Genomic DNA, 27,261 nt, shown 5'->3' on the forward strand with positions numbered 1-27,261 from the left:
TGCCCCCTTTAAAAACAAAAAAACAAAAAAACAAGCAAACACAGTACCTACTCACCTTGTCCCGTTCCGGAAGCTCACATACCTCTCTTCTCTGCCGGCACAGATCGCTCTGCAGCACTGTGTGGGCGGAGCTTATGCAGATTCCCGGGCTGAAAGCTCCGCCCACACACGCCGGGAGCGCGATCCGTGTCTGCAGGCTGAATGGTGGAGCGGGGAGAAGTCTTCCTACTCTACCATTCAGAGCGCCGCCGGCCTGAAGGAGGGGAAGAGCGCAGGGAGCTGAGTGACAGAACTGCAGCTCCCTGTGCTCCAACAATGAGCGCTTCCATCTGTATTGATGGAAGCGCTCATTGCTTCTGGCACCCACCTGAGAGCGGCACCCTGGGCGGAATGCCCCCCACGCCTCTACCTTAGTATGCCACTGCTGCAGAGCGCTCCTTGAGAAGATAGCAGAAGCGCTGACAAACTGCGCCTGCCTTCTCCTCGGCTCCCCCACTGTCACCAAAAGCCAGGGACCCGTCCTGCTCCAGACTCCTGCTATAGTACAGGGGCAGGAGCTGTCATCCTTCCCTGTGTGGTGCTCCAGGAAGAAACACAGCTGATCGCATGATCAGCTGTGTTTCTGTCCAGCAGGATGGGGGCCGCAAACCTTGGCTCCGGGGGCCGCATGAGGCCCGCGGGCCGCAGGTTGTGCACCCCTGCTGTACAGCATGGTGTAGGGATTATACTGTATATTGTGCAGCATGGTGTTTGGATTATAATGTATATTACACAGCATGGTGCAGGGATTATAATGTGATGAAAGCACAAAGGTATAAAAGTTCCGTAGGCGGCGCTCACCTGGTCAGTCTTGCAGTGAAAGCACGGACGGTGCTTGGAAGGGGCACCAGTTGCAAACTGTATGAAAATAAGACGGGATGTCCAGCTTTCCAAAAAAGACGTTGTTCTTTATTCCAAAATAACACAGGATAAAAAACAATCCAACACGGCAAGCAGGTCTACATGTTTCGGATGCTCTGATATGATCCTTATTCATGACACAATGGTTGCTGAATGGCTACATACTTAGGCTACTTTCACACTAACGTTCTGCTGTCCGCTCGTGAGCTCCGTTTGAAGGGGCTCACGAGCGGAGCAGAACGCTTCCGTCCAGCCCTGATGCAGTCTGAATGGATGCGGATCCGCTCAGACTGCATCAGTCTGGCGGCGTTCAGCCTCCGCTCCGCTCGCCTCCGCACGGCCAGGCGGACAGCTGAACGCTGCTTGCAGCGTTCGGGTGTCCGCCTGGCCGTGCGGAGGCGAGCGGATCCGTCCACACTTACAATGTAAGTCAATGGGGACGGATCCGCTTGAAGATGACACAATGTGGCTCAATCTTCAAGCGGATCCGTTCCCCATTGACTTTCAATGTAAAGTCTGAACGGATCCGCTCAGGCTACTTTCACACTTAGAAAATTTTCTAAGTTTTAATGCAGACGGATCCGTTCTGAACGGATGCGAACGTCTGCATTATCGGAGCGGATCCGTCTGATGAAACATCAGACGGATCCGCTCCGAACGCTAGTGTGAAAGTACCCTTAAATAGCGGAACTTCCTAGCACTCGCAGGTGGTTTGGATTAGCAGGAGTGGACACACAACTTGGGTTCCGCCTACTATCCAAATGCCATGTGAGCATAGGAGACAAAGACACATATAGAAATAAAAAGTTGGATATGTCAAAAAACACATAAACTGTTTTAAAAGTATATCTGAGCAAAGATCAGTAATGCAGGATTAAATCATGTTTGTGCTCGGATCGGCTCATGATGAGAGGGTCCCCTACCTAAGCCTATACTCCCCCCCCTACCTAGAAGCAGCAGAGTTATGGCGGAACTGCTTATCGAAGGGTAGCCTAAAGGGGGCCACACCAATGATGAGTCCTGAGAAGAAGGGAGGGCTTCTGGGTGGGTCGAAAGCATTCGAACCGACAAGTGGGGGCAGGGGAGCCAGGTTTAAATAATTAAAGCCCCGCCTCCCCTCACACAAACACAGCACTCTTAATTTCCTACCACTTGTGCTCGGATTGGCTCATGATGAGAGGGTCCCCTACCTAAGCCTATACTCCCCCCCCTACCTAGAAGCAGCAGAGTTATGCCGGAACTGCTTATCGAAGGGTAGCCTAAAGGGGCCAAAAGAACCATGCATAGGAGTTTGAAAAAACTTGATAACAGAAACTACAAAACCAAAACTCGAAAGCCAGTGATATTTCGTATAAGGATCCGGGATATAACGCATTGAACATGCGGAACTGCGACGACCCAACCGTTTGATGACATGTACTGGCACCTTATGCATGGACGCTGCAGCTGCCGCGCCCATGCGGAAGGAATGTCCTGTGATCCAGAGAGGACCGACCCTTGAACCTGTCAACTAAACCTGAATGTACGTAAGAAAGGCCGCGGTGGTTAGCCGGGCATTGCCTAGTTCGAGTACGGGAGAACATGCCGCTTGGACTAAATACTACGCAGCAAAGCCTCCAAGGCCTGCACCGGACACCATCTGCTGTCCGTGGGAAAGTATATGACCGCCACCGATTCCCCCGGCCGTGACGTCTTGGACGATGCCAAGGTGAGGACATAGCGTATTGGTGCCCATGAGCTCGCCTGACCTGAGGAATCCATGGAAGGCCAGGTACAAGGCTGTTTCTACCAGAGCGCTAACCTGCGGCCCGAACGGTTTACCCTGCAGTTTGTCTGTCACGGCCTGAGCAAGCTACCGGTAAATGGCTGACGCACATGTCGTTTCACAACAGACATCTTGCGCAAACCCTTCAACGCCGCTTTGATCGGGTAGGCGGAGAAGAGTGACGGTAGGTCCGGATGTAGCATGTACCAATGGTGCTGAATACCTGCCATGTATAGTTAACAATGCTATAGGACAGGTTTAATTGAGAGTGGCAAAACCCTGACGAAGCCCAATAGGTGAGTGATAGGCCCCCGGCCAGCGGCCGGGTAGGTGTTCTCATATCTCTGAAACAGGCGCCAAGCTGTCTTGTAAGCCCTCAGATTATCACTGGTCAAGGAATTGGCCATCAGTCTCAGCTATGGTGAGATGAGAGATTAGTCCCAACGCAGCTGGGCCTGGTGAGGAATTTCTTATTTTTTTTATTTTTTATTTTTCCTCCATGCGTGACAGACTCTAATGGCGGAGTCATGTGTGTGAACCTAGAGCGGAGAAGCCATGCGCGAGAGACTAATGGCGGAGCCATGCGTGAGAGACTAATGGCGGAGTCATATGTGTAAAACTAAAACGGAGAAGCCATGCGTGAGAGACTCTAATGGCGGAGTCATACGTGTAAAACTAAAACGGAGAAGCCATGCGTGAGAGACTCAGATGGCGGAGTCATATGTGTAACCTAAAACGGAGAAGCCATGCGTGAGAGACTCTAATGGCGGAGACATATGTGTAACCTAAAACGGAGAAGCCATGCGTGAGAGACTCAAAATGTTTTTTTTTAATTAATTAATTTATTTTTAACTATAAACCACTTAAGCAGCTCCCGTATGGGCACAGCTCTGAGTACGAGCATGAAGAGCATGGTATAACGCAGATCACCTGCACGGACTAACTAACATCCTGTGCCTAAATAACCCCCTTGGAACCTTATGTGCGGCCGGCAGCAGGAAGCCAGCCACCGCCTATGATCTGCTCCCCCTGACCGAGCCTAGTACTCCTTCCCCTGATCCCTGCCTACCTAACGGCACGGCGGCCCGTGCCAGACTTTATTGAAGATGAGGAGCCTTTACCCCCCAGCCGCGTGGGGAGCTCACGCTGCTCCCTGGCAGAATGCACCAGTGCGGGGGAGCCCCCCTCCTCAGCTAGGGCCGACCCACCGCCGTCTGGACACTCGTACCGCGTGGGGAGCAGCGCCACTCCCTGGCAATGTGCACCGGATCAGAGGGAGCCCTTCCTTTACCGTGGGCCACGGCCCCCGCTGGTTTGAACCGTGTGCCGCGTGAGGAGCCGCACAGCTCCCTGGGATTGTGCGCCGGTGCGGGAGTGCCCCCCCTCACTTAGGGGCTGGTTATTGTGACTGGAACCCGCTGGGAGACTGAAGCCTGACCGGACCTACCTGTGACCGTGAAGGCTGACCTCCCAGGCCGTGGCTGACCCGCGTGCGTAGTCGTGACGCAACTACCCGTAGATGCCCACCCAGTGCCTGTAGTCAACGGGAGTGTGACCGAGTCTGTGGATGTGATCGACTAGCCCCTGTAGTCGTGAGGGGACCCTACATCGAGAGTAGCGGTAACGGACCATCGCCTGTAGACGTGGTAGTATTACCTCACGAGTCTGTTGACATGAGACTAATGCCTGCAGTCGTGGCAGGGCTTTAGAGCGGGTCTGTAGTCGTGACAGACTGATGCCCGCAGTCGTGGCAGGACTTTATAACGAGTCTGTAGTCATGACAGACTGATGCCTGCAGTCGTGGCAGGGCTTTATAACGAGTCTGTAGTCGTGACAGACTAAATGCCTGCAGTCGTGGCAGGGCTTTATAACGAGTCTGTAGTCGTGACAGACCTGGCAAAACAAAATTTATATCTATATATTCTTATTTTATTTATTTTTTTCAACTTCCCACCAAAGGCCACGACTGTAGGCGCCACCCTGCAAAACATGCGCCAGTGGCCTGAGCATTGATAGGCCACCATACCCAGTCCCCCAAGCCCACGCAGGAGTAAAAAGGGGGGTGGCCCACGCATGCGCACCACACCTGACTCACCTGGCGGCCATAACAGCCACAAACCCCACAGTATCGCAAAGTAGCCAACCACCTGTGGACCTGAATAAACAAGGACAGACATGTGAGTGAGCGAACCCCTTCTGAGTGACCCTTCACCCACGCAACCGCTCCCTAGCTAACCACCGGCTTGTCGCGGCTGCGCCCGAAACCGACCCACTGACTCTCGATGTACCGTATGTGCGATGGGCGGCCAGGCTGCGTGCGCAAGGCGTAGTGGCCATCCCCCTTCCTTGAACCCTCTTTTATTTAATACTTAAAATGTATTTATTTTTTTCCCACTGACGCCTGCCTTAGTGCCTAGCCACTGGTGCTGAGCAAGGAGCCCAGTACCTGGACTGCAGTACCAGCATGGCCTGTAGGTGTCGCCCTCTCTCAGACCAGGACCTGCTAGAGCGCCGAAGGGCAGTGAGCCGCACTGTGGAGCCGATGGCCGGCGTGACCGATGCGCTGCGTGCGATGGTATGAGAGCGGGAGTGTGACTCGCCACAACGGAGCCACAGGTGAGGAGGCTGTTGTACAGTTTAACCTGGGGGACGCTGCATGTGGGAGCGGGGTGCCTGGAGCGGATCGGAAGTGCGGGCAGTCACAGGTGCGGCTGGGGACCGGCGGGCACGCCCGGCAGCATGACATGACATAAATAACGAGACGGGTGTGCAGCCACCCGGCCTACCTATTCTCCGCAGCGATGAGCCCGACGCCGCCGACCACACGAACTAACAACGAGACACGCGACCTCTCTGGAAGGACAGCCAACCCACGAGCCGATTCGAAAGCATTCGAACATACAAGTGGGGGCAGGGGAGCCAGGTTTAAATAATTAAAGCCCCGCCTCCCCTCACACAAGCACGGCACTCTTAATTGCCTACCACTTGCGATTTAACCCTGCTGGGACTCGGGAACCCATACAAAAAATCCAGTAGGACTCCATGTTAAGGAGCTTACGCTTATAGTCACCACTAGAGTTGAGCGAACACCTGGATGTTCGGCTCCGAGAAGTTCGGCCGAACTTCCCGGAAATGTTCGGGTTCGGGATCCGAACCCGACCCGAACTTCGTCCCGAACCCGAACCCCATTGAAGTCATTGGGGACCCGAACTTTTGGGCACTAAAAAGGCTGTAAAACAGCCCAGGAAAGAGCTAGAGGGCTGCAAAAGGCAGCAACATGTAGGTAAATCCCCTGCAAACAAATGTGGATAGGGAAATGAATTAAAATAAAAATTAAAAAAATAAAAATGACCCAATATCAATTGGACAGAGGTCCCATAGCACAGAATCTGGCTTCACGTCAGCAGAGAATCAGTCTCTTCATGCCATAGCAAAGAATCTGGCTTCATGTCAGCACAGAATCAGTCTCTTCATGGCATAGCAGAGAATCTGGCTTCATGTCAGCACAGAATCAGTCTTCATGTCATAGCAGAGAATCAGGCTTCACGTCACCCACCACTGGAACAGGCCACTGTCACACATTTATGCCCAGGCACCCAGGCAGAGGAGAGAGGTCCCGTAAAAGAGAATCTGGCCTGATGTCAGTGCAGAATCAGTCTTCATGTCATAGCAGAGAATCAGGCTTCACGTCACCCACCACTGGAACAGGCCACTGTCATACATTTAGGCCCTGGCACCCAGGCAGAGGAGAGAGGTCCCGTAACAGAGAATCTGGCCTTATGTCAGCGCAGAATCAGTCTTCATGTCATAGCAGAGAATCAGGCTTCACGTCACCCACCACTGGAACAGGCCACTGTCACACATTTAGGCCCAGGCACCCAGGCAGAGGAGAGAGGTCCCGTAACAGAGAATCTGGCCTTATGTCAGCGCAGAATCAGTCTTCATGTCATAGCAGAGAATCAGGCTTCACGTCACCCACCACTGGAACAGGCCACTGTCACACATTTAGGCCCAGGCACCCAGACAGAGGAGAGTGGTCCCGTAACAGAGAATCTGGCCTTATGTCAGCGCAGAATCTGTCTTCATGTCATAGCAGAGAATCAGGCTTCACGTCACCCACCACTGGAACAGGCCACTGTCACACATTTAGGCCCCGGCACCCAGACAGAGGAGAGCGGTCCCGTAACAGAGAATCTGGCCTTATGTCAGCGCAGAATCTGTCTTCATGTCATAGCAGAGAATCAGGCTTCACGTCACCCACCACTGGAGCAGGCCACTGTCACACATTTAGGCCCCGGCACCCAGACAGAGGAGAGAGGTCCTGTAACAGAGAATCTGCCCTTATATCAGCACAGAATCTGTCTTCATGTCATAGCAGAGAATCAGGCATCACGTCACCCACCACTGGAACAGGCCACTGTCACACATTTAGGCCCAGGCACCCAGGCAGAGGAGAGAGGTCCCGTAACAGAGTATCTGGCTTTATGTCAGCGCAGAATCAGTCTTCATGTCATAGCAGAGAATCAGGCTTCACGTCACCCACCACTGGAACAGGCCACTGTCACACATTTAGGCCCCGGCACCCAGACAGAGGAGAGCGGTCCCGTAACAGAGAATCTGGCCTTATGTCAGCGCAGAATCAGTCTTCATGTCATAGCAGAGAATCAGGCTTCACGTCACCCACCACTGGAACAGGCCACTGTCACACATTTAGGCCCAGGCACCCAGGCAGAGGAGAGAGGTCCCGTAACAGAGAATCTGGCCTGATGTCAGCGCAGAATCTGTCTTCATGTCATAGCAGAGAATCAGGCTTCACGTCACCCACCACTGGAACAGGCCACTGTCACACATTTAGGCCCAGGCACCCAGGCAGAGGAGAGAGGTCCCGTAACAGAGAATCTGGCCTTATGTCAGCGCAGAATCAGTCTTCATGTCATAGCAGAGAATCAGGCTTCACGTCACCCACCACTAGAACAGGCCACTGTCACACATTTAGGCCCAGGCACCCAGGCAGAGGAGAGAGGTCCCGTAACAGAGAATCTGGCCTGATGTCAGCGCAGAATCTGTCTTCATGTCATAGCAGAGAATCAGGCTTCACGTCACCCACCACTGGAACAGGCCACTGTTACACATTTAGGCCCAGGCACCCAGGCAGAGGAGAGAGGTCCCGTAACAGAGAATCTGGCCTTATGTCAGCGCAGAATCAGTCTTCATGTCATAGCAGAGAATCAGGCTTCACGTCACCCACCACTGGAACAGGCCACTGTCACACATTTAGGCCCAGGCACCCAGGCAGAGGAGAGAGGTCCCGTAACAGAGAATCTGGCCTTATGTCAGCGCAGAATCAGTCTTCATGTCATAGCAGAGAATCAGGCTTCACGTCACCCACCACTGGAACAGGCCACTGTCACACATTTAGGCCCAGGCACCCAGACAGAGGAGAGTGGTCCCGTAACAGAGAATCTGGCCTTATGTCAGCGCAGAATCTGTCTTCATGTCATAGCAGAGAATCAGGCTTCATGTCACCCACCACTGGAACAGGCCACTGTCACACATTTAGGCCCCGGCACCCAGACAGAGGAGAGAGGTCCCGTAACAGAGAATCTGGCCTTATGTCAGCGCAGAATCTGTCTTCATGTCATAGCAGAGAATCAGGCTTCACGTCACCCACCACTGGAACAGGCCACTGTCACACATTTAGGCCCTGGCACCCAGACAGAGGAGAGAGGTCCTGTAACAGAGAATCTGCCCTTATGTCAGCACAGAATCTGTCTTCATGTCATAGCAGAGAATCAGGCATCACGTCACCCACCACTGGAACAGGCCACTGTCACACATTTAGGCCCATGCACCCAGGCAGAGGAGAGAGGTCCCGTAACAGAGTATCTGGCTTTATGTCAGCGCAGAATCAGTCTTCATGTCATAGCAGAGAATCAGGCTTCACGTCACCCACCACTGGAACAGGCCACTGTCACACATTTAGGCCCCGGCACCCAGACAGAGGAGAGCGGTCCCGTAACAGAGAATCTGGCCTTATGTCAGCGCAGAATCAGTCTTCATGTCATAGCAGAGAATCAGGCTTCACGTCACCCACCACTGGAACAGGCCACTGTCACACATTTAGGCCCAGGCACCCAGGCAGAGGAGAGAGGTCCCGTATCAGAGAATCTAGCCTGATGTCAGCGCAGAATCTGTCTTCATGTCATAGCAGAGAATCAGGCTTCACGTCACCCACCACTGGAACAGGCCACTGTCACACATTTAGGCCCAGGCACCCAGGCAGAGGAGAGCGGTCCCGTAACAGAGAATCTGGCCTTATGTCAGCGCAGAATCAGTCTTCATGTCATAGCAGAGAATCAGGCTTCACGTCACCCACCACTGGAACAGGCCACTGTCACACATTTAGGCCCAGGCACCCAGGCAGAGGAGAGAGGTCCCGTAACAGAGAATCTGGCCTGATGTCAGCGCAGAATCTGTCTTCATGTCATAGCAGAGAATCAGGCTTCACGTCACCCACCACTGGAACAGGCCACTGTCACACATTTAGGCCCAGGCACCCAGGCAGAGGAGAGAGGTCCCGTAACAGAGAATCTGTCCTTTTGTCAGCGCAGAATCAGTCTTCATGTCATAGCAGAGAATCAGGCTTCACGTCACCCACCACTGGAACAGGCCACTGTCACACATTTTGGCCCAGGCACCCAGACAGAGGAGAGTGGTCCCGTAACAGAGAATCTGGCCTTATGTCAGCGCAGAATCTGTCTTCATGTCATAGCAGAGAATCAGGCTTCACGTCACCCACCACTGGAACAGGCCACTGTCACACATTTAGGCCCCGGCACCCAGACAGAGGAGAGCGGTCCCGTAACAGAGAATCTGGCCTTATGTCAGCGCAGAATCTGTCTTCATGTCATAGCAGAGAATCAGGCTTCACGTCACCCACCACTGGAACAGGCCACTGTCACACATTTAGGCCCCGGCACCCAGACAGAGGAGAGAGGTCCTGTAACAGAGAATCTGCCCTTATGTCAGCACAGAATCTGTCTTCATGTCATAGCAGAGAATCAGGCATCACGTCACCCACCACTGGAACAGGCCACTGTTACACATTTAGGCCCAGGCACCCAGGCAGAGGAGAGAGGTCCCGTAACAGAGAATCTGGCCTGATGTCAGCGCAGAATCTGTCTTCATGTCATAGCAGAGAATCAGGCTTCACGTCACCCACCACTGGAACAGGCCACTGTCACACATTTAGGCCCCGGCACCCAGACAGAGGAGAGCGGTCCCGTAACAGAGAATCTGGCCTTATGTCAGCGCAGAATCTGTCTTCATGTCATAGCAGAGAATCAGGCTTCACGTCACCCACCACTGGAACAGGCCACTGTCACACATTTAGGCCCCGGCACCCAGACAGAGGAGAGAGGTCCTGTAACAGAGAATCTGCCCTTATGTCAGCACAGAATCTGTCTTCATGTCATAGCAGAGAATCAGGCTTCACGTCACCCACCACTGGAACAGGCCACTGTCACACATTTAGGCCCAGGCACCCAGGCAGAGGAGAGAGGTCCCGTAACAGAGAATCTGGCCTTATGTCAGCGCAGAATCAGTCTTCATGTCATAGCAGAGAATCAGGCTTCACGTCACCCACCACTGGAACAGGCCACTGTCACACATTTAGGCCCCGGCACCCAGACAGAGGAGAGCGGCCCCGTAACATAGAATCTGGCCTTATGTCAGCGCAGAATCTGTCTTCATGTCATAGCAGAGAATCAGGCTTCACGTCACCGACCACTGGAACAGGCCACTGTTACACATTTAGACCCAGGCACCCAGGCAGAGGAGAGAGGTCCCGTAACAGAGAATCTGGCCTGATGTCAGCGCAGAATCTGTCTTCATGTCATAGCAGAGAATCAGGCTTCACGTCACCCACCACTGGAACAGGCCACTGTCACACATTTAGGCCCCGGCACCCAGACAGAGGAGAGCGGTCCCGTAACAGAGAATCTGGCCTTATGTCAGCGCAGAATCTGTCTTCATGTCATAGCAGAGAATCAGGCTTCACGTCACCCACCACTGGAGCAGGCCACTGTCACACATTTAGGCCCCGGCACCCAGACAGAGGAGAGAGGTCCCGTAACAGAGAATCTGGCCTGATGTCAGCGCAGAATCTGTCTTCATGTCATAGCAGAGAATCAGGCTTCACGTCACCCACCACTGGAACAGGCCACTGTCACACATTTAGGCCCAGGCACCCAGGCAGAGGAGAGAGGTCCCGTAACAGAGAATCTGGCCTTATGTCAGCGCAGAATCAGTCTTCATGTCATAGCAGAGAATCAGGCTTCACGTCACCCACCACTGGAACAGGCCACTGTCACACATTTAGGCCCAGGCACCCAGGCAGAGGAGAGAGGTCCCGTAACAGAGAATCTGGCCTGATGTCAGCGCAGAATCTGTCTTCATGTCATAGCAGAGAATCAGGCTTCACGTCACCCACCACTGGAACAGGCCACTGTCACACATTTAGGCCCCGGCACCCAGACAGAGGAGAGCGGTCCCGTAACAGAGAATCTGGCCTTATGTCAGCGCAGAATCTGTCTTCATGTCATAGCAGAGAATCAGGCTTCACGTCACCCACCACTGGAACAGGCCACTGTCACACATTTAGGCCCCGGCACCCAGGCAGAGGAGAGAGGTCCCGTAACAGAGAATCTGGCCTTATGTCAGCGCAGAATCAGTCTTCATGTCATAGCAGAGAATCAGGCTTCACGTCACCCACCACTGGAACAGGCCACTGTCACACATTTAGGCCCAGGCACCCAGGCAGAGGAGAGAGGTCCCGTAACAGAGAATCTGGCCTTATGTCAGCGCAGAATCAGTCTTCATGTCATAGCAGAGAATCAGGCTTCACGTCACCCACCACTGGAACAGGCCACTGTCACACATTTAGGCCCCGGCACCCAGACAGAGGAGAGCGGTCCCGTATCATAGAATCTGGCCTTATGTCAGCGCAGAATCTTTCTTCATGTCATAGCAGAGAATCAGGCTTCACGTCACCGACCACTGGAACAGGCCACTGTTACACATTTAGGCCCAGGCACCCAGGCAGAGGAGAGAGGTCCCGTAACAGAGAATCTGGCCTGATGTCAGCGCAGAATCTGTCTTCATGTCATAGCTGAGAATCAGGCTTCACGTCACCCACCACTGGAACAGGCCACTGTCACACATTTAGGCCCAGGCCCCCAGACAGAGGAGAGCGGTCCCGTAACAGAGAATTTGGCCTTATGTCAGCGCAGAATCTGTCTTCATGTCATAGCAGAGAATCAGGCTTCACGTCACCCACCACTGGAACAGGCCACTGTCACACATTTAGGCCCCGGCACCCAGACAGAGGAGAGAGGTCCTGTAACAGAGAATCTGGCCTTATGTCAGCACAGAATCTGTCTTCATGTCATAGCAGAGAATCAGGCATCATGTCACCCACCACTGGAACAGGCCACTGTCACACATTTAGGCCCCGGCACCCAGACAGAGGAGAGAGGTCCCGTAACAGAGAATCTGGCCTTATGTCAGCACAGAATCTGTCTTCATGTCATAGCAGAGAATCAGGCTTCACGTCACCCACCACTGGAACAGGCCACTGTCACACATTTAGGCCCCGGCACCCAGGCAGAGGAGAGAGGTCCCGTAACAGAGAATCTGGCCTTATGTCAGCGCAGAATCAGTCTTCATGTCATAGCAGAGAATCAGGCTTCACGTCGCCCACCACTGGAACAGGCCACTGTCACACATTTAGGCCCCGGCACCCAGACAGAGGAGAGCGGTCCCGTAACAGAGAATCTGGCCTTATGTCAGCGCAGAATCTGTCTTCATGTCATAGCAGAGAATCAGGCTTCACGTCACCCACCACTGGAACAGGCCACTGTCACACATTTAGGCCCCGGCACCCAGGCAGAGGAGAGAGGTCCCGTAACAGAGAGTCTGGCCTTATGTCAGCGCAGAATCAGTCTTCATGTCATAGCAGAGAATCAGGCTTCACGTCACCCACCACTGGAACAGGCCACTGTCACACATTTAGGCCCCGGCACACAGGCAGAGGAGAGCGGTCCCGTAACAGAGAATCTGGCCTTATGTCAGCGCAGAATCTGTCTTCATGTCATAGCAGAGAATCAGGCTTCACGTCACCCACCACTGGAACAGGCCACTGTCACATATTTAGGCCCAGGCACCCAGGCAGAGGAGAGAGGTCGCGTAACAGAGAATCTGACTTCATGTCAGCACAGAATAAGTCTTCATGTCATAGCAGAGAATCAGGCTTCACGTCACCCACCACTGGAACAGGCCACTGTCACATATTTAGGCCCAGGCACCCAGGCAGAGGAGAGAGGTCACGTAACAGAGAATCTGGCTTCCTGTCAGCACAGAATAAGTCTTCATGTCATAGCAGAGAATCAGGCTTCACCACTGGAACAGGCCACTGTCACACATTTAGGCCCCGGCACCCAGACAGAGGAGAGGTTCATTCAACTTTGGGTTGCCCCGCAATATAATGGTAAAATGAAATTAAAAATACGATTGAATGAGGAAGTGCCCTGGAGTAGAATAATATATTGTTAAGGGAAGGTAGTTAATATCTAATCTGCACAAGGGATGGACAGGTCCTGTGGGATCCATGCCTGGTTCATTTTTATGAACGTCAGCTTGTCCACATTGGCTGTAGACAGGCGGCTGCGTTTGTCTGTAATGACGCCCCCTGCCGTGCTGAATACACGTTCAGACAAAACGCTGGCCGCCGGGCAGGCCAGCACCTCCAAGGCATAAAAGGCTAGCTCTGGCCACGTGGACAATTTGGAGACCCAGAAGTTGAATGGAGCTGAACCATCAGTCAGTACGTGGAGGGGTGTGCACAGGTACTGTTCCACCATGTTAGTGAAATGTTGCCTCCTGCTAACACGTTCCGTATCAGGTGGTGGTGCACTTAGCTGTGGCGTGTTGACAAAACTTTTCCACATCTCTGCCATGCTAACCCTGCCCTCAGAGGAGCTGGGCGTGAAACAGCTGCGTTGGCGACCTCTTGCTCCTCCTCTGCCTTCGCCTTGGGCTTCCACTGGTTCCCCTGTGACATTTGGGAATGCTCTCAGTAGCGCATCTACCAACGTGCGCTTGTACTCGCGCATCTTCCTATCACGCTCCAGTGTAGGAAGTAAGGTGGGCACATTGTCTTTGTACCGGGGATCCAGCAGGGTGGCAACCCAGTAGTCCGCACACGTTAAAATGTGGGCAACTCTGCTGTCGTTGCGCAGGCACTGCAGCATGTAGTCGCTCATGTGTGCCAGGCTGCCCAGAGGTAAGGACAAGCTGTCCTCTGTGGGAGGCGTATCGTCATCGTCCTGTGTTTCCCCCCAGCCACGCACCAGTGATGGGCCCGAGCTGCTTTGGGTGCCACCCCGCTGTGAACATGCTTCATCCTCATCCTCCTCCACCTCCTCCTCATCCTCGTCCTCCTCGTCCTCCAGTAGTGGGCCCTGTCTGGCCACATTTGTACCTGGCCTCTGCTGTTGCAAAAAACCTCCCTCTGAGTCACTTCGAAGAGACTGGCCTGAAAGTGCTAAAAATGACCCCTCTTCCTCCTCTTCCTCCTGGGCCACCTCCTCTTCCATCATCGCCCTAAGTGTTTTCTCAAGGAGACATAGAAGTGGTATTGTAACGCTGATAACGGCGTCATCGCCACTGGCCATGTTGGTGGAGTACTCGAAACAGCGCAACAGGGCACACAGGTCTCGCATGGAGGCCCAGTCATTGGTGGTGAAGTGTGTCTGATCCACAGTGCGACTGACCCGTGCGTGCTGCAGCTGAAACTCCACTATGGCCTGCTGCTGCTCGCACAGTCTGTCCAGCATATGCAAGGTGGAGTTCCACCTGGTGGGTACGTCGCATATGAGGCGGTGAGCGGGAAGGCCGAAGTTACGCTGTAGCGCAGACAGGCAAGCAGCGGCAGGGTGTGAACGCCGGAAGCGCGAACAGACGGCCCGCACTTTATGCAGCAGCTCTGACATGTCGGGGTAGTTGCGAATGAACTTCTGCACCACCAAATTCAGCACATGCGCCAGGCAAGGGATGTGCGTCAAACCGGCTAGTCCCAGAGCTGCAACGAGATTTCGCCCATTATCGCACACCACCAGGCCGGGCTTGAGGCTCACCGGCAGCAACCACTCGTCGGTCTGTTGTTCTATACCCCGCCACAACTCCTGTGCAGTGTGGGGCCTGTCCCCCAAACATATGAGTTTCAGAATGGCCTGCTGACGTTTACCCCGGGCTGTGCTGAAGTTGGTGGTGAAGGTGTGTGGCTGACTGGATGAGCAGGTGGAAGAAGAGGAGGAGGAAGCAGAGTAGGAGGAGGAGGAGACAGGAGGCAAAGAATGTTGCCCTGCGATCCTTGGCGGCGGAAGGACGTGCGCCAAACAGCTCTCCGCCTGGGGCCCAGCCGCCACTACATTTACCCAGTGTGCAGTTAGGGAGATATAGCGTCCCTGGCCGTGCTTACTGGTCTACGTATCTGTGGTTAGGTGGACCTTGCCACAGATGGCGTTGCGCAGTGCACACTTGATTTTATCGGACACTTGTTTGTGCAGGGAAGGCACGGCTCTCTTGGAGAAGTAGTGGCAGCTGGGAACAACATACTGTGGGACAGCAAGCGACATGAGCTGTTTGAAGCTGTGTGTGTCCACCAGCCTAAATGACAGCATTTCATAGGCCAGTAGTTTAGAAATGCTGGCATTCAGGGCCAGGGATCGAGGGTGGCTAGGTGGGAATTTACGCTTTCTCTCAAATGTTTGTGAGATGGAGAGCTGAACGCTGCCGTGTGACATGGTTGAGATGCTTGGTGACGCAGGTGGTGGTGTTGGTGGTACATCCCATGTTTGCTGGGCGGCAGGTGCCAACGTTCCTCCAGAGGCAGAGGAAGAGGCCGAGGCGGCGGCAGCAGCAGCAGAAGAGGCCGAGGCGGCAGCAGCAGAAGAGGCAGCAGGGGGAGCCTGAGTGACTTCCTTGTTTTTAAGGTGTTTACTCCACTGCAGTTCATGCTTTGCATGCAGGTGCCTGGTCATGCAGGTTGTGCTAAGGTTCAGAACGTTAATGCCTCGCTTCAGGCTCTGATGGCACAGCGTGCAAACCACTCGGGTCTTGTCGTCAGCACATTGTTTGAAGAAGTGCCATGCCAGGGAACTCCTTGAAGCTGCTTTTGGGGTGCTCGGTCCCAGATGGCGGCGGTCAGTAGCAGGCGGAGTCTCTTGGCGGCGGGTGTTCTGATTTTGCCCACTGCTCCCTCTTTTGCTACGCTGTTGGCTCGGTCTCACCACTGCCTCTTCCTCCGAACTCTGAAAGTCAGTGGCACGACCTTCATTCCATGTGGGGTCTAGGACCTCATCGTCCCCTGCATCGTCTTCCACCCAGTCTTGATCCCTGACCTCCTGTTCAGTCTGCACACTGCAGAAAGACGCAGCAGTTGGCACCTGTGTTTCGTCATCATCAGAGACGTGCTGAGGTGGTATTCCCATGTCCTCATCATCAGGAAACATAAGTGGTTGTGCGTTAGTGGTGAAGAGCTAGGTGGATGCCCTTGGGAAACCCTGGCAGCAGAGTCTTCAAACAGCATAAGAGACTGCTGCATAACTTGAGGCTCAGACAGTTTCCCTGATATGCATGGGGGTGATGTGACAGACTGATGGGCTTGGTTTTCATGCGCCATCTGTGCGCTTTCTGCAGAAGACTGGGTGGGAGATAATGTGAACGTGCTGGATGCACTGTCGGCCACCCAATTGACTAATGCCTGTACCTGCTCAGGCCTTACTATCCTTAGAACGGCATTGGGCCACACCAAATATCCCTGTAAATTCTGGCGGCTACTGGGACCTGAGGTAGTTGGTACACTAGGACTTGTGGCTGTGGCAGAACGGCCAAGTCCTCTCCCAGCACCAGAGGGTCCACTAACACCACCACGACCATGTCCACGTCCGCGTCCCTTATTAGATGTTTTCCTCATTGTTCCCGTTCACCACAATTTTGAGAATGGCAAATTTGGGAATAGTTTTTCAACCCAGAAAAAAAAAGGGCTTTTACGGTCACTACAAATAACTTGACCAGCTAAAACAGTACAGATTTGCTTAAATAGAAATGTGAGACCTGTTTTTTTTTGCACTGTGTGACAAGTTAAGGTTTAATCTCAGAATCAGACTTCTATCTGCACGGTAGCGTGTGTCTTAGGTTTTTCTGAATGACACTATCAGTACCTTCAATGTAAGATATCCTTTTTGGGATAGATTTCAAGTAGGCCTCAAATACCAGAAACTAGTTATTTTGAGAATGGCAAATTTGGGAATAGTTTTTCAACCCAGAAAAAAAAAGGGCTTTTACGGTCGCTACAAATAACTTGACCAGCTAAAACAGTACAGATTTGCTTGAATAGAAATGTGAGACCTGTTTTTTTTTGCACTGTGTGACAGGTTAAGGTTTAATCTCAGAATCAGACTTCTATCTGCACGGTAGCGTGTGTCTTAGGTTTTTCTGAATGACACTATCAGTACCTTCAATGTAAGATATCCTTTTTGGGATAGATTTCAAGTAGGCCTCAAATACCAGAAACTAGTTATTTTGAGAATGGCAAATTTGGGAATAGTTTTTCAACCCAGAAAAAAAAAAGGGCTTTTACGGTCGCTACAAATAACTTGACCAGCTAAAACAGTACAGATTTGCTTGAATAGAAATGTGAGACCTGTTTTTTTTTGCACTGTGTGACAGGTTAAGGTTTAATCTCAGAATCAGACTTCTATCTGCACGGTAGCGTGTGTCTTAGGTTTTTCTGAATGACACTATCAGTACCTTCAATGTAAGATATCCTTTTTGGGATAGATTTCAAGTAGGCCTCAAATACCAGAAACTAGTTATTTTGAGAATGGCAAATATGGGAATAGTTTTTCAACCCAGAAAAAAAAATGTGCTTTTACGGTCACTACAAATAACTTGACCAGCTAAAACAGTACAGATTTGCTTGAATAGAAATGTGAGACCTGTTTTTTTTTGCACTGTGTGACAGGTTAAGGTTTAATCTCAGAATCAGACTTCTATCTGCACGGTAGCGTGTGTCTTAGGTTTTTCTGAATGACACTATCAGTACCTTCAATGTAAGATATCCTTTTTGGGATAGATTTCAAGTAGGCCTCAAATACCAGAAACTAGTTATTTTGAGAATGGCAAATTTGGGAATAGTTTTTCAACCCAGAAAAAAAAATGTGCTTTTACGGTCGCTACAAATAACTTGACCAGCTAAAACAGTACAGATTTGCTTGAATAGAAATGTGAGACCTGTTTTTTTTTGCACTGTGTGACAGGTTAAGGTTTAATCTTAGAATCAGACTTCTATCTGCACGGTAGCGTGTGTCTTAGGCTTTTCTGAATGACACTATCAGTACCTTCAATGTAAGATATCCTTTTTGGGATAGATTTCAAGTAGGCCTCAAATACCAGAAACTAGTTATTTTGAGAATGGCAAATTTGGGAATAGTTTTTCAACCCAGAAAAAAAAATGTGCTTTTACGGTCGCTACAAATAACTTGACCAGCTAAAACAGTACAGATTTGCTTGAATAGAAATGTGAGACCTGTTTTTTTTTGCACTGTGTGACAGGTTAAGGTTTAATCTCAGAATCAGACTTCTATCTGCACGGTAGCGTGTGTCTTAGGTTTTTCTGAATGACACTATCAGTACCTTCAATGTAAGATATCCTTTTTGGGATAGATTTCAAGTAGGCCTCAAATACCAGAAACTAGTTATTTTGAGAATGGCAAATATGGGAATAGTTTTTCAACCCAGAAAAAAAAAATGTGCTTTTACGGTCACTACAAATAACTTGACCAGCTAAAACAGTACAGATTTGCTTGAATAGAAATGTGAGACCTGTTTTTTTTTGCACTGTGTGACAGGTTAAGGTTTAATCTCAGAATCAGACTTCTATCTGCACGGTAGCGTGTGTCTTAGGTTTTTCTGAATGACACTATCAGTACCTTCAATGTAAGATATCCTTTTTGGGATAGATTTCAAGTAGGCCTCATATACCAGAAACTAGTTATTTTGAGAATGGCAAATTTGGGAATAGTTTTTCAACCCAGAACAAAAAGTGTGCTTTTACGGTCACTACAAATAACTTGACCAGCTAAAACAGTACAGATTTGGTTGAATAGAAATGTCAGGTCTATTTTTTAGGCGCTGGGTGACAGGCTCAACTTGCCCCTGATGTAGTATATGGCCAAAAAATAACCACACTGTTGATGGTTAAATGCACTTGGGTGACACAGGCTCAGCCTGCACCAGATGTAGTATATGGCCAAAAAATAATCAGACTGTTGATGGTTAAATGCACTTCGGTGACACAGGCTCAGCCTGCAGCTGATGTAGTATATGGCCAAAAAATAACCAGACTGTTGATGGTTAAATGCACTTCGGTGACACAGGCTCAGCCTGCAGCTGATGTAGGATATAGCACAAAATAACCACACTATTGATGGTTAAATACACTTGGTGATAGCTTGTGCTGGCGCACCACAAGTCACAAAATGGCCTTCGATCACCCCAGAAAAAAAGTGATCTAAAAACGCTCTGGGCAGCCTCAAAAAAGTGAGCAAGTCAATATTAGCACTTCAATGATCCACAGCTGCAGATCGATCACAGAATGAAGTCTTTTGGAGGAGTTAATCACTGCCTAATCTCGCCCTAACGTCGCAGCTGCAACCTCTCCCTATGCTTCAATCAGCAGAGTGACGTGCAGCGCAACGTGACCCAAGCTTATATAGAGGCTGGGTCACATTCTGCACTGGCCAATCACAGCCATGCCAATAGTAGGCAAGGCTGTGATGGCCTCTTGGGGCAAGTAGTATGACGCTTGTTGATTGGCTGCTTTGCAGCCTTTCAAAAAGGGCCAAGAAAGCGCTGAACACCGAACCCGAACACGGACTTTTACGAAAATGTTCGGGTTCGGGTCCGTGTCACGGACACCCCAAAATTCGGTACGAACCCGAACTATACAGTTCGGGTTCGCTCATCCCTAGTCACCACCTCTGGCAGGAGGATTAACCCTTTCTAGGGCCTGAACCTGAAAACCTGCGGTATCTCCCTGATGGTAGACCGCGAAATGTAGACTGGCCGCTGAAACATTTCTCTCTCTGGTATGTGGAATGTCTGAAAGGTGTTTACAGATTCTGACTTTTAAACTATTGGTTGTGCATCCAATATATTGCAAACTACATATAGTGCGGGTAATGCAATACACCACATGGTTCGTGTTGCAATTAACATATTGTTTATTACTGAAGGAGTTATGATTTGCTGTTGAAACAACTACTGAACCTGTTTTAATGTAATTGCAGCACGTACAAATGCGGTGGCCGCATTTAAATGTGCCTTTGTGTCTCAGCCAAGCACTTTTTTCTTTTTTACTGGTGTCACTATCAGTGAAAAGACTTGGGCTAATTTTTTGCGCAATAGTCGGTGCGCGACGTGCAATGCATCTGACACCTGCTGAGCTGATGTCAGACCACTGTTCGTCACAATTTAGAACAGATAGATGTTTAGTGACTATGGCGCAAATTTGTGAAAATTCCAAACTATAGTTGGTGACAAAACAGGGAACATTTTTTGCGGTTGCATTGGTTTGTCTATTCATACATGAGAGTGCGTCGGGTTGCGATTTTTCCGGAAAAACAAGCCTGTCTCTGGGTCTATTAAATATGTAGGCCCTAGCTCGATCTAGGGTCCAAGGAGGGTACCTGAGCTCCACAAGTCTCATGGCCACTGTCTCCATCTCCATTTTTAATTTGTCATCTTTAGAACAATTTCTTTTGGCCCGAATAAATTCCCCTTTAGGGATATTACGGACCACATGTGGAGGATGGCAAGATGTGGCCATGAGAGTTGTGTTACCTGACGTGTCCTTGCGATAGGTGCTGGAGTGGACTTGGTGAGTCGCAGAGTCACCCTCCAAAGAAAGATCAAGGAAGGCAATGGTGGTAATGTCGTGTAAAATAGTGAATTTTAGACAGCAATGGTTATTATTGAGAAAGGTCCCAAAAGATGGCACGGCCGCAGAATCGCCTGACCACACGAACAGCAGGTCATCGATATAGCGACCGTACCATCTCAGGGAGCCACTCCAAGGATTATCAGCTGAAAATAAAAAGTGACATTCCCACCATGCCATATAAATGTTTGCCATGGAGGGCGAAAATTTTTCCCCCACGGAAACTCCTGTCAATTGCAAGAAGTAACGTTGCGAGAACATAAAGACCATTATGTTTTAACAGAAAAAGCACAACCCGACAAACAAAATCCTGGAAATTAGGAGAAAGGTCAGAATAGACATTCAAAAACCAAGCTAAGGAAACCATAGCCAAATTGTGAGGGATGACCGTATATAAGGATGTAACATCCGCTGTGATCCAAGAGAAGTGCTGTTCCCATCTAAAATCATAAAATGCTTGCAGCACTGCTCTGGTATCCTGCAGATAGCCAGGTATGGATTGAACCAGCGGCTGGAGGATACTGTCTACCCAGGCGGACAATCTCTCAGTAAAAGAGCCTATGCCAGCTGGCTGGAGGGAAACTTCCCTTATGAATTTTTGGTAGGGAATGGAAAATTGGAACCACTTGATGTGGGATAAATATATAGTCCAGTTATTTTTGGTTAATGAAATCATGTTCCAAGCCATGAGTCAATAGTCGCAGCATCTCCTGTTGATAAATGGGGGTGGGGTTGTGGTCGAGCTCAAGGTAGGTACTATTATCCTCTAACATAGCGAGGTTTTGCTTTTTGTAAATGTAACTATCTAGGACCACCACAGCCCCACAGTATCTCAGGGAGATACCGCAGGTTTTCAGCTTCAGGCCCTAGAAAGGGTTAATCCTCCTGCCAGAGGTGGTGACTATAAGCGTAAGCTCCTTAACAGGGAGTCCTACTGGATTTTTTGTATGGGTTCCCGGGTCCCAGCAGGGTTAAATCGCAAACATGATTTAATCCTGCATTACTGATCTTTGCTCAGATATACTTTTAAAACAGTTTATGGGCCAGATTTATCATTACTCTGACAGCTCACTCCACTTTCACATATGGCTAAAGTCAGTTTTAGCCAAGTCAGATTTATGATCGGCCCTTTAAGACTGTAATAAATGTGGTTTGATGGTAGTAGTTTATCCGTCAGTAAGCAGCTTTACAAAAGTCGCACATCTTTACGAAAAAGTCGCACGTTTTTATGAAAAAGTCGCATGTTCTATTAAAAAGTCTCAGAAGATAAGCATGGTCCTCACTGGAGTGAAATTGGGACTTTTTTGCGACTTTTTTGCGACTTTTTTAAATAGTCCCAATAGTAAATCTGTCTAGAGATTCATTTACATAAGAAAACACGCCCACTTTCAGAAAACTGGCGAGCATAGTGCAGAGCAGAAAAAAGTCGCAAATTTGTGCGCAGTTTTAGCGTTTGGGACTTTTTTGGGACTTTTTCACTCCATTATTCTGACTTGAGCTAATGATAAATCTGGCCCTATGTGTTTTTTGACATATCCAACTTTTTATTTCTATATGTATCTTTGCTCCTATACTCACATGGCATTTGGATAGTACAGTCGTGGCCAAAAGTTTTGAGAATTAAATAAATATTGGAAATTGGAAAAGTTGCTGCTAAAGTTTTTATAATAGAAATTTGCATATACTCCAGAATGTTATGAAGAGTGATCAGATGAATTGCATAGTCCTTCTTTGTCATGAAAATTAACTTAATCCCCAAAAAAACTTTCCACTGCATTTCATTGCTGTCATTAAAGGACCTGCTGAGATCATTTCAGTAATCGTCTTGTTAACTCAGATGAGAATGTTGACGAGCACAAGGCTGGAGATCATTATGTCAGGCTGATTGGGTTAAAATGGCAGACTTGACATGTTAAAAGGAGGGTGATGCTTGAAATCATTGTTCTTCCATTGTTAACCATGGTGACCTGCAAAGAAACGCGTGCAGCCATCATTGCGTTGCATAAAAATGGCTTCACAGGCAAGGATATTGTGGCTACTAAGATTGCACCTCAATCAACAATTTATAGGATCATCAAGAGCTTCAAGGAAAGAGGTTCAATTCTTGTTAAGAAGGCTTCAGGGCGTCCAAGAAAGTCCAGCAAGCGCCAGGATCGTCTCCTAAAGAGGATTCAGCTGCGGGATCAGAGTGCTACCAGTGCAGAGCTTGCTCAGGAATGGCAGCAGGCAGGTGTGAGCGCATCTGTACGCACAGTGAGGCAAAGACTTTTGGAAGATGGCCTGGTGTCAAGAAGGGCAGCAAAGAAGCCACTTCTCTCCAAAAAAAACATCAGGGACAGATTGATCTTCTGCAGAAAGTATGGTGAATGGACTGCTGAGGACTGGGGCAAAGTCATATTCTCCGATGAAGCCTCTTTCCGATTGTTTGGGGCATCTGGAAAAAGGCTTGTCCGGAGAAGAAAAGGTGAGCGCTACCATCAGTCCTGTGTCATGCCAACAGTAAAGCATCCTAAGACCCTTCATGTGTGGGGTTGCTTCTCATCCAAGGGAGTGGGCTCACTCACAATTTTGCCCAAAAACACAGCCATGAATAAAGAATGGTACCAAAACACCCTCCAACAGCAACTTCTTCCAACAATCCAACAACAGTTTGGTGAAGAACAATGCATTTTCCAGCACGATGGAGCACCGTACCATAAGGCAAAAGTGATAACTAAGTGGCTCGGGGACCAAAACGTTGACATTTTGGGTCCATGGCCTGGAAACTCCCCAGATCTTAATCCCATTGAGAACTTGTGGTCAATCCTCAAGAGGCGGGTGGACAAACAAAAACCCACTAATTCTGACAAACTCCAAGAAGTGATTATGAAAGAATGGGTTGCTATCAGTCAGGAATTGGCCCAGAAGTTGATTGAGAGCATGCCCAGTCGAATTGCAGAGGTCCTGAAAAAGAAGGGCCAACACTGCAAATACTGACTCTTTGCATAAATGTCATGTAATTGTCGATAAAAGCCTTTGAAACGTATGAAGTGCGTGTAATTATATTTCACTACATCACAGAAACAACTGAAACAAAGATCTAAAAGCAGTTTAGCAGCAAACTTTGTGAAAACTAATATTTGTGTCATTCTCAAAACTTGTGGCCACGGCCCACGACTGTAGGCGGAACCCAATTTGTGTGTCCACTCCTGCTAATCCAAACCACCTGCGAGTGCTAGGAAGTTCAGCTATTTAAGTATGTAGCCATTCAGCAACCAATGTGTCATGAATAAGGATCAGTATCAGAGCATCCGAAACATGTAGACCTGCTTGCCGTGTTGGATTGTTTTTTATCCTGTGTTATTTTGGAATAAAGAACAACGTCTTTTTTGGAAAGCTGGACATCCTGTCTTATTTTCGTAGGGATTATAATGTATTGTATAGCATGGTGTATGAACTATACTATAAATTGTACGGCATGGTACAGGGATTATAATGTCTTCTGTGCAGCATGGTGTAGTGATTTTACTGTATTGTACGGGATCGTGCAGGGGTTACACTGTATGCTCTTTAATGTGACAATTATCTTAGGCTTTCCTATTGCCCACCTTTGATGGCGCTGTGCCCAGCTCTGAGCCAACCCCGCTCAGCAGCTGCCAAGGCTTAGAGGGAACACTGCTTACAACAGGAAAGGAAGGAAAATATATCAGGTTTTTAAATTATATTTTTTTTTATAAATTGTCTACTTATAGAAAGAAGTAACTGTTTTGCATTTTATCAGCCCAGGAAGCTGTATTAAGGTTCCGCCACATGGTCAGGTTTCTAGATGCAGTTTTGGAAGCCAAAACCAAGAGTGAATTCAAAAAAGAGAAGTCATATCTGTCCTTTATACTTTTCCACCTTTTATGATCCACTGCTGATTTTGGCTTCCAAAACTGCATCAGGAAACCTGACCCTTATGGTTTTGTAACGCCCCAGAGTGACATTACCACTTTTGTCTGACTCCCACTATCTTCAATGGTGCATCCTATGTCATTTTATATATTTAATATCAGATCCTGCAAAATGTATGTATTTATTCATGTGTAACTGTTCATGTTCATGTAATGTGTCCGGTTCACCACAAGGTGGCGCCATTACTGGCAGAGTTGTGCTATGTAGAATGGAACCCTTCTTCCATTCTATTTCTCCTCTCTAGAGGATTTTCAGATTAGCTAGAGTAGGTCAGTCTAAGCCTATCCCTCAGGGGGTGAGGTTGTGTATGTAGCTTGTCTCCTGCTAAGGAGAGAGCAGGCCTTGTCCTGCTTGGACAGGCCTTGCCTGTGAGTTATAAATGGTTGCATGTCCCCTCCTGGGCTTGCATTGCCCAAGAAGCCAAGCCAAAGTAAGCTTGAAACCCAGGAAGAAGGTTCCTAGGATTACAGTAAGAGTCAGACTACAGAAAGCTAAGTAACAGCCTACAACAGAAAGCAGAAAGGAAAAGTTCCTATTTAAACTAGACAACATAGCAGAGCTGAAGAAGTTTAGATGTAGCAGGGCTGAGAGTGTTTGCCTGCCAGAACTTCATGCCAAAGCTGCTGGAAACCAATATTAAGTCTGTAACCTGTTTGGATTACCGTTTATGCAAAGTAAAGCTGTGTTCAACGTTACTACAAAGTCCGGACTCCATTATTCCTTCATCGTCCAAGTTAACTCTAGTGTTGATCACGAATATTCGAATTGCAAATTTTAATCGCGAATATCGCCACTTCGAGAATTCGCGAATATTTAGAATATCACTAAATATATTCGTAATTGCGAATATTCGATTTTTTTTTTAAATACCAGTTCATGCAAATTTTTTATGCGCATATTTTATGCGAATTTTATGAGAATTTTCGCAATCAAGAAAATAATGCCTGGAGATCATGAATTCGCGAATTCTCGAATATATGGCGAATATTCACCCAAATATTCGCGAAATATCGCAAATTCGAATATTGCCCCTGCCGCTCATCACTATTAACTACCCCTTTTTCACTGCTTCGCCCGACCACTTCTGGTCGGATGCATTTACATATATGGCGGGAACATTTATTTTAGGATTTTCTCTGAACTGATAGTTCAGAATTGATTTTAATATCATTATTAATGTATTAAAATGTATTTATAGAAAAGTGAGTGGATAAATAGGCTTAAAAAGTGATGATTATTTGCTCTCTAATTGGGACATATTTTGTAGAAACCTCCTAAGGGGCAAGGGATACCCATGGCACCCATGCATGGCTGGATCTTAACAAGGTTCCAAGTAGAGCTTCAACATGCAACAAGAAGAAATGGGAGTGAGACAAAACATTTTTTAAGCATTCAATTTAATGAAAACAACGAATAAACTGAAACAGGCTGTTTTTCAGCTGATCAAAAGTTTAGGACCACACCTCCAAAAAAAAGTAAACCCCCCCAAAACAGAAATCCAACTTCCAAACATGAACTCAGTAATCAGTAGCTCCGCCGTTATTGTTTATCACTTCAAAAATTTGTTTCGGCATGCTTGATGCAAGCGTTTCCATGAGGTGAGTGGGAACATTTCTCCAAGTGGTGAAGACGGCCGCACGAAGGCCATCTACTGTCTGGAACTGTTGTTCATTTTTGTAAACATCCCTTGCCATCCACCCCCAAAGGTTCTCAATTGGATTTAGATCAGGGGAACACGCAGGATGGGCCAAAAGAGTGATGTTATTCTCCTGGAAGAAGTCCCTTGTCCTGCGGGCATTGTGTACTGTAGCGTTGTCCTGTTGAAAAACCCAGTCGTTACCACACAGACGAGGGCCCTCAGTCATGAGGCATGCTCTCTGCAACATCTGGACATAGCCAGCGGCCGTTTGATGCCCCTGCACTTCCTGAAGCTCCATTGTTCCACTGACGGAAAAAGCACCCCAGACCATTATGGCGCCCCCTCCACTGTGGCGCGTAGAAAACATCTCAGGTGGGATCTGCTTGTCATGCCAGTAATGTTGGAAACCATCAGGACCATCAAGGTTACATTTTTTCTCATCAGAGAATAAAACTTTCTTCCACCTTTTAATGTCCCATGTTTGGTGCTCTCTTGCAAAGTCAAAACTAGCAGTTCTGTGGCGTTCAAGGAGACGAGGTCTTTGAAGACATTTTTGTTTTTGAAGCCCTTCAGTCTCAGATGCCGTCTGATGGTTATGGGGCTGCAGTCAGCACCAGTAAGGGTCTTAATTTGGGTCGAGGATCGTCCAGTGTCTTGACGGACAGCCAATTGGATCCTCCGGCTCAGTGCTGATGAAATTTTTTTGGGTCTTCAACTTGACTTTTTTGTTCCATAACCCTTAGGATCATTTAAGAATGTAAGAAATTCCAAATGACTGTCTTACTGCATCCCACCTCAGCAGCGATGGCGCGCTGTGAAAGACCCTGCTTATGCAGTTCAACAACCCGACCACGTTCAAAAAGGGAGAGTTTTTTTGCCTTTGCCATCGCATCGTGTGACTACCTGACAGAAAATGACAATGAATCCACATCTTTGCTCAGATTTGGCCTTTTAAAGGCATGT

The 27,261-nt window shown here is 48.9% G+C and overlaps 1 protein-coding gene and 1 long non-coding RNA gene across 2 annotated transcripts in view; one reads left to right on the plus strand and one right to left on the minus strand.

Annotated features, from left to right (window-relative positions):
* RXFP2 (relaxin family peptide receptor 2) overlaps positions 1-27,261 on the minus strand; it is a 557,968-nt gene that overhangs the window by 202,240 nt on the left and 328,467 nt on the right. The gene's annotated exons all lie outside the window — the stretch shown is intronic.
* Positions 22,283-24,005, plus strand: LOC120996307. Its single transcript, XR_005777754.1, has 3 exons — positions 22,283-22,318; positions 22,953-22,956; positions 23,889-24,005. It is a non-coding gene; the product is annotated as an uncharacterized LOC120996307 (long non-coding RNA).

The sequence above is a fragment of the Bufo bufo genome, chromosome 3, assembly GCF_905171765.1.
Source record: "Bufo bufo chromosome 3, aBufBuf1.1, whole genome shotgun sequence".
NCBI classification, from domain to species: Eukaryota; Metazoa; Chordata; class Amphibia; order Anura; family Bufonidae; genus Bufo; species Bufo bufo.